This window comes from Austrofundulus limnaeus, unplaced genomic scaffold (assembly GCF_001266775.1).
Source record: "Austrofundulus limnaeus strain Quisiro unplaced genomic scaffold, Austrofundulus_limnaeus-1.0 Scaffold28, whole genome shotgun sequence".
Lineage (NCBI taxonomy): Eukaryota > Metazoa > Chordata > Actinopteri > Cyprinodontiformes > Rivulidae > Austrofundulus > Austrofundulus limnaeus.
Window position 1 is genome coordinate 1,685,764 of NW_013952430.1, and position 8,771 is coordinate 1,694,534.

Sequence of the window (8,771 nt, forward strand, 5' to 3'; positions counted from 1 at the left end):
GTGTGTGTGTGTGTGTGTGTGTGTGTGTGTGTGTGTGTGTGTGTGTGTGTGTGTGTGTGTGTGTGTGTGCGCCCTTTTTTTGCTACTTGGTGGGCACGATTTTTCAGGGTAATGCTGCCTCGTGGGGACCGAATGCTCCTTGTGGGGACCAAAGCTTGGTCCCCATGACTTCAGAGGCTGATTTTGGGTTGGGGGGGTTGGGTTTAGGACCAAGGTGTGAATTGAGTTTAGGTTAGTTTTAGGGTCAGGTAAGGTAGGTTAGTTTTAGGCTAAATGATCAGGGTTAGGATATAAAATTAAAAAAAAAAAAGAATGGAAGTCACTGGAAAGTCCCCACAAGGATAGAGAGGCATAGGAGGTGTGTGTGCGCAGAGGCTTGTGCGTGTGCTCGCGCATGTGTGCAAATGGATGTGGCTATGGCCTGACCTGATTCTGTATGCATGAGCCCAGATCAAAGGCGACGGGCGGCTGTCCGGTCACACTTGTGTTGCCCCGTGTGACAAGTCTGGCAATTGGAATGACACCTCATGTACATATGTACATGTACATGCGCACAATCAAATAATTATCTCAGTTCCATGCTTTGTATTGGTTTGTTTTACTACCTAGCTTTTTTTTAGCACAGTTAGTTGGGGAGATTCATCTACATTGCAAGCATTTTTTTTTTTATTATTATTTATCTCCTTTTTCTGCCCTCCTTTTATTTTCATGTAAATATACATAATTTGCCTATATTGATTTTGTGTAATTGTAATTGTCATGAACTATTTAGCGTTTGACTCAGTTAAGCTTTCCCATCTTATGTCTCAGAGGAGCTCACATTGATTTTTGAGAAGTAAAAATGGATCCAGAGTAGCATAACTGAAAGCATCCAGTGACAAATCAAAAGCATATGCGGTTTTTTTTATTTTTTTTTTGCATGAGAAAAGCAAACTATTCATTGTTTCAGATAATCAGCTGTAATAGTTTACACTTTGTCACTTCAAGCTATGTTTTGTTCTTGATCCTTCGTGCAAGTGGCAAGAGAGAAAGCAAAACATTGAAATTATTTAACCCCAGTCTGCCTTATTTGGTAAATGTGGAAAAGTGGAGTGAAAACAGTGTTCATCCACTTTATATAAAAAGAAAATGAGGACCTCTTGAATGCCTTTTGGCAGGGCAAAGTCACTTTTAAAATTGTGTTTACATAGCTTGTCAGTGGAAAAGAAATGTTTGCCTTTGTCACTGCAGCATAGATGAAAGGAAAGATAATCACAGATTCTAGCTGACGTGATGTGTGTGTTTTTGTGTCTTTGAACCTGATTTATGTGATTATTTATTCCCTATGCAAAGTAAAAGTTAACAGCTTTGATAAAAAAATGTGTCTAGTTAGTATTGCACTGTATTTATTGCACCTGAACATACCCTTCCTGTCCTTTCCCCACTTCCTCACGAATGTTCAATTTAAACAGATTCTTACTGGGCTTTACAATATGCCGCTGCAGCATTTCTATAGGTTTATGTTCAGGCCACACATACATACGTTTTTTAATTGTCAACAAGTTATTGATGAGGTGACCAATTATTTAGGCCACCAATTAGCAAAACAACAAGAACAGGAATCTTGAGAAGCATGAAGGCATAATTAGATGTTTGTGTTTTCTTTTATGTGTGATGCAGCAGGGTGCTGCTAACGGCACAGTCTCTGCCATTAGCTTCATTACAAAGAATAAGGTAATTAGCTGTCTCTCTGTTGCCTGCATCACCATTTGAGTCTCGCTTAGGGCACATTTTGTAGGTAAAAAATCAAGAATAAAAAGTGGTATTAATAAATTATGTGACTGTTCGCACATCTTGTAAGTTTTTGTTGTTTTGTGTTCACATTTTACGTGGCTCTGCACGATTCATCCTTCTACTGTTTACAACATCAATGCAGTAAATTAAAACCATAGTGACGGCAGCAACTCAGTGTTACGGTGATCCATGCCCACCCCTGACAGTTTAAATTTAAAGGGAGAGCCCCCTTCTCTATCAGATCATGCTCACTGGATAATGTGTGTTTTGGAAAGGAGACAGTGGCAATCTTTCAACTTCTCTCATGAGTCATATCGAAGCTGAGTGTGACCACAGTTTAAAGTCCTTTTTAATCTTACCATTATGGCATGGCACCGAGCAGTGCCACATGGCTCTGATAAAGCAGTTATGCTCTTTAGCACAATCTGAACATCATAACTTTTCCTACATTTCCAGTGTTTTCCATGTTGCTAAATCACAACCAGACAGTCAGTGGGATGCTTGCCTAAAATAGGCAAACTCACACAAAAGGCTGTTCATACATATGAACATACACTCACCGGCCACTTTATTAGGTACACCACGCTAGTAACGTTTTTGTGGTCATAAAGGGATGGACATGGTCAGCAACAATACTCAGGTAGGCTGTGGCRTTGCAACGATGCTCAATTGGTACCAAGGGGCCCAAAGAGTGCCAAGAAAAGATTCCCCACACCATGACACCACCACCACCAGCCTGAACCGTTGATACAAGGCAGGATGGATCCATGCTTTCATGTTGTTGACGCCAAATTCTGACCCTACCATCCGAATGTCGCAGCAGAAATCGAGACTCATCAGACCAGGCAACGTTTTTCCAATCTTCTCTTGTCCAATTTCGATGAGCTTGTGCAAATTGTAGCCTCAGTTTCCTGTTCTTAGCTGAAAGGAGTGGCACCCGGTGTGGTCTTCTGCTGCTGAAGCCCATCTGCCTCAAAGTTCGACGTACTGTGTGTTCAGAGATGCTCTTCTGCCTACCTCGGTTGTAACGGGTGGGTATTTGAGTCACTGTTGCCTTTCTATCAGCTCGAACCAGTCTGCCCATTCTCCTCTGACCTCTGGCATCAACAAGGCATTTCCGCCCACAGGACTGCCGCTCACTGGATGTTTTTTCTTTTTCGGACCATTCTCTGTAAACCCTAGAGATGGTTGTGCGTGAAAATCCCAGTAGATCAGCAGTTTCTGAAATACTCAGACCAGCTCTTCTGGCACCAACAACCATGCCACGTTCAAAGGCACTCAAATCACCTTTCTTCCCCATACTGATGCTCGGTTTGAACTGCAGGAGATTGTCTTGACCATGTCTACATGCCTAAATGCACTGAGTTGCCGCCATGTGATTGGCTGATTAGAAATTAAGTGTTAACGAGCAGTTGGACAGGTGTACCTAATAAAGTGGCCAGTGAGTGTATATGAACATTGGTAATAATTTTGTATCATGTATCATTGGTTTTTATATGGTTATGGTCATACAGCAAAACTAGGAGACATTGCGTCAAGTGATGTAATGGCCTATGAAACGTTTCCTTTTTGTTATTGTTCACTTTTCAATTTAAATTATAAGCAGTTGGACAAAACAAAGACAAAATCAAAAAACAGAGTGGGGAAAACTATATAAATACATGAATAAACAACAAAAAAGTGAGAATTGAAACTTTTTTATTTTAAAGTTTTGTTTTGTTTTTTCAAAACCACAATACTAAGCAGAGTCAAAGTGGGACAGCCTTGAGCTGTATTTTGGGAAATTGGGCGTGTTGGAATGCTATAATGTGATAATTCTCTTTGAGGACTTAGAGGTCATGGAATGAAATGGCGTTAAACCACGTAGAGCCATTTGGACTGAGCTGAGCCGCTTTTGGAAAATACATGTGGTACTTTTTTGGCTCCACCTCCGTCCTCCCTGCCATCAAGCCCACATTATGTTGTCAAGCCCTTGGGTTAAACTGGCCATGTCTATCAAAACACTGTGACAGCAGGTTCTGTTTTCAGATCCTAAGCCGAGAGAAAAAAATAAATAAATGCATTGCATATTTAACTAACAGAAAAACATTTACTTCTTCCCACATGTTGAGTGTTTTAATGTGAATGAAGTAACTTCTCGGTGCCCTGCGCTAACGCGAAGCACGACTTGGTAGCTACGTCAACAGGTATAAATGTTCCTCAGATGTCACTTAGATTTTCACTCAGATGAAGTATTTGGTTTGATTTTTAGGCACGAACTCAGCTTTTTTTCCAGGGTTTAATGTAAAGCAGACTGCAGTGCAGGACGGCTCGAGCCAGCTCCTGAGTCCCATGAGTCTCTGCACACAGGGAAACGGTTCTTCAGCGGAATTGACAGTGACAGAGCCAGGAAAGTCGTCAAGTGGATCTTTTCAGTTCTGTTTTTCCTTCCCCAGACACTAAGCTGTTTTACTCTTGAGCAGACAGTGGTTCATTGAAACTTTTCACTGTAGGGAGCAGTCCAAATCTAATATGGGCTACATGGTTTCAGAGCAGTGATTGTGCATTATGTGACGCATGATTGTGGTATTTCTTTCCTCCTTTTTTTTATTTTTGGTAACCCAATTGTGGGAGAAGAAGAGGCATTTTGCTACAGGTTGGTTGTTGTTGTTTTTTTTCCTTCTCTGATGCACCCAATGAAGTATGTTGCCACGTTCATCTCTGCGCTTGAGAGTTATGAGTTCCCCGAAGCTCTTGAACATAACAAACAGCGTTGCAATATAGCTCTATGAGAATGTGCCTTCAGTGGGTTTGCTGAATCATTTTACTGGACAAATGCTACCTTGGAGAAAACTCAAAGGATATGGTTGTCAACAGGGGAAGGGACTATAACTAAACAGATTGCTGTGGAAGGAAATTTCATATCACTCCTCACTTTGCTCGATTGTATATTTATAAGAACTATTGTCTGTTCAGAAGCCCGGTTTGTCACTTTTCTGAATCAATACAATTGCTTTAACAAAAACAGCATTACAAAATGAATATGGTTTGAGACTGAAAGTGCTTGACTCTGGCTTTGTGTTTGAACGATGAAACCAACTTCCAGAATGTTATGTATTTCCACATCACACCAATCTATTAACTGCAACACCAGAGATGCTGCTGTTGTTACATGTTAAAACAGCTGTCTACATTTGTGAGTGTTAGTGTCAGCTATTTTCTGAGAAATGTGTGTGTTCACTCTCTTAGTGGCGTGTATTCCTCAGTATCTGAGTGAGCCGTGTTTGTGATTATTTTGATCATAACCGGTTACATTCTCCGAAAGAATTAGTCTAGAGTTGAAACCGGTGCAACAAGCTTGCTTCGAAGTTCTCTGGCAGCGTACGACCGCGAGTTCATGTGAGGGTTATAAAGCTGGGAAAACAGCAATTAGAGGGAGTGACTCACGCTGTCCACATAAATCATCCAGGCCGCACATATCATAAACACTCTGTAAAAGTTTAGAGCACAATTAATTGTAAGTAAGAGCGACACTATTGATTTATTGCCTCTTTCAAAGCCTGGATTCACAGAATGCATGACCTGAGTGTCGTGTCACTCTCCTAAGTGAAAATGATAGATGTGTTATTCATTTTTGGGGGGCTAACAGCACATAAAAAACAAACCGTGTCCATTTCTAAGGCTTTTATGAGACACCAAAGTGGCCTGCCTGTATTAGCTGATTTTTGTCTCTTTCTGCAGGCATTTATAACAGAGGGGGGGAAATTTGCCTCTGCGGTGAAGTATCTGTTGTCTCGCTGTATTTTTTTTGTTTAGCAGTGTAGTTTGAAGCCTGTCAGAATGGAGGCCAAGGCTGAACGCTTTCCTCTAACATTTGAATATGAAGCTTTCAGAAAAGTTGGCAAATCATATGATCAGTAATATACCTTCATAGAAGCCAATAAATTGTAAGTCTTCTTTATGTTTTGTTACTCTTGCACGTGTTTTATTTTTTAAAGAAATACTCCCAGCAGTGTCTTTGGGTAAGATGTGCATCTTTAGCTTTTGTTTTCCTTTTTGTTTATTTTAGTCAAATAAGTATGAGAGCTAAACTGTACGATTTGACTTACTGACATTTTCCAAACCTCAAACTCAGTCCTATGATATGATCGTCTGTAAAGTGTCTCTTTAATGACATTTCTTATCAAATGATGCTTTTAGCTATTACTTAGAGCAATGCGGTGTCCCAGTGTATGAGCCTATCAGTCCAATCAGAGCTAATCCTCCCTGTTGGTTTCTTGGTGACAGGAAGATGCTGCTAACCTAATGAGAAACAGCTGGCTTAGTGCTCAGATTTTTTTTTTTGTCTTTATTACTTTATTAGTGTTTTTTTATATTTTTATGTTATTTTGTGTTTCTTTTAGTTAATGGTAACTGCTCGCACTAATTCAACACTTAATAGTTGACTTTGAACCAGCGTTGTTTTAAATTGCATGCAGATTTTATCAGATAATTCAAGTGAACTTTGTTGTTGTTTATGGTTTGCAGATGTTGTTATGCTGTTCGAAAAGTTAATGAACTTAAGCGCTTGACTTTATAAAAGATAAATGGGGTTATAATCCAGACAGGGACCAAAATTGAGTTTCCTTTCATTTGCTAAGTACCACAAATGTTTTTGTTTGTTTGTTTGTTTTTTATTTTTGAGTGGGTGAAACATTGTGCGAAGAATCTTTTGATTCTTCAGCGAGATGGGCTCTTCCAAAGTTTTAATTCCCTTTGCGTGTTGATGTTATCTGCTTTGAGCAGCAGTGTCTTTCACGCAATAGAGGACAGAACCGGAGCTAAAAGTCTGCTCGCTGAAGTTTGTGCGTACACAGGCTGCCTTTGTGGTTTTTAGAGCTTGTCAGACATGTCAAGCACAGGCTAGAGAAAAAAAAAAAGTATATTGTTTCCAGCCACTTGGATTCCTTTCCCGCTGACATCTGCCACTCTGCCGAGATGATAAATTCTTGCCTCATTAAGCGTGGGTGTGCGATTACAGACTGACAACACATTAATCACTGGGCAGGGTGGCAGCAGCCCCGCACCAGCTACAATCATTGTTAACCAAACTTTTTCTAATGTGTCACTCTCCTCTCTGACAGCCCATAATCAATCATCCTGATTGGCAGGGCTGATAGATTACACTATTTATACTTTGTGTAATGAAAGCCAGCGTTTCCACCTACTGTCATTGTCGAGACGATGATAGGCCGCATCGTTCAGATGAATAGCAACACGTACAAAAAATTAAAAAATAAAGGACAGAGTGAAAGGAATGGGTGGGCAGACCATGACAGTGCATTGTGAACTTTCAAACAGACATTGTGTGGTTCCATGGCAGGTGGCTGGTATGTGTGGAGACTATTTTGTGCGAGTGTGTATTGTTCACCCTGCGTAGCTTAAAGGCAGACTTCACGCCGTCACTGAGCTATTGTCATGTTTGTCGCTATCAGTGGCAGGTAAAACTATGCTTTGTCTGTGTGGGATTCAGTTTCCCCGTGACCCTGTCACCGGGGTGACTTTTTGTTGCAGACGCCTCTTTTCTGACAGAAAGTGAGTGATTTACACATGTATAACAACAAAATGACAGGACTCTACCCTCTGCGCGTTTGTACTTGTTAGTGTGCACAGGTCAACAGGATAATGGAGTTCCCCATTTACTCGCGAGGAGCTTCGAAACTGTCTTAGACCGTTTTATAAGCCCTCCAGTAGATTTTTTTGTCTTTTTTTTTTTAATGGGAACTGGATGAAATGACACACTGCTGGTGGCCTTCAAACATAATAAGGTTATGTTTCTTTTTGTTCATTTTTAGATGCATGTCTTTGTCTGGCATTAGAGATGTCCTCGGCAAAGTGAGACAGGAAATTGAATATGAGCTCCTAGTTGAGAGGGTGCCAGGCATTTGGAGAAAAAAGGGGAGAAGTGAAAAAAAATAGAAAACAGTTTGTCATATTTTTGACAGGCAGTAAATCTAAGACCTTTTCATGAGACAGCTTCTGTCAGGAAATTAGTTAACTAGACCATATTATGGAGAGCCAGGTAATTTACCCTCAAAGATGCAATCGCAAATAACTAGCAGGAGGCCGCATCCCTGACCTGACATTGCTTTGTGTATAATGCAAAAATCTAGTGACATGCTCAATGGGTTCTGTCAGCTGCAGGATTGAATTCTCTGCCTACTGCGTCTCAGTTTGGAGCACGCTGGTCAATTATTTCTGAGGCTGTCAGTGCATAGGGAGGCACTGTTATTTAGTATGTGTTAACTTGGCATCATTAAGACTCGTCGCTGACAGAGAATCGCACACCTGAATGTTATTTATTGTGATTTCTCGACAGGGGTAACTTTCAAACATGCTGACCTCCTCCTATTTTGCGTTTTTTTTTTTTTTTTTTTTTTTGCAAAATCCTACATGGTCCTTTAGAAACAGAAGCTGTCGAAACAGCGGGGACTCAAATGGCCGCGAGTTGACTAATGTAACACAGTAATGTGCAAAAAGAGTGTCTTTTGTTTGGACAGATTGCTTTGATCACACATGGTGGTTGAGCATCTGTTTGGACATTGTCATCCACACGAAATCTTCCAATAAACTCATGATTTTGCATTGTGCTCACAAGTTGTGGTAAGGAACTCTCAGAAATTGCCAGGTTTTTAAACACAAGCACTTTGTTTTAAATTTCAACGTTACAAAGGGTGGGGGCTTTATATCAACCATACCCAGAGTGTTGCTTTGACTCAGTCGTGCATGTTTGAGGAATCCTTGAATCTCCTGTGGTAGCCATTTGGAGTTGCCTAAACACTTGCTGGTACAAAGCATCACCTATTTGCCCAAAGCTCCTCCCTGGAGCTCAGTCTGCAGCCCTCAGAGCTCCCTCCTCTGAAGCATTGTTGTGAAGATGTGCGGAAGTGGGAGTGTCAGAAATAGTAGGAGGTTCTTAAAGAGGCAGAGGACAATTTCAATGTGTTTAGATAGACGATGATGGAATGTCCCTTTGATTT

The 8,771-nt window shown here is 40.7% G+C and overlaps 1 protein-coding gene across 2 annotated transcripts in view; it reads left to right on the plus strand.

Annotated features, from left to right (window-relative positions):
• Positions 1-8,771, plus strand: part of lrmda (leucine rich melanocyte differentiation associated) — a 316,113-nt gene that overhangs the window by 194,935 nt on the left and 112,407 nt on the right. The window lies entirely within an intron of this gene.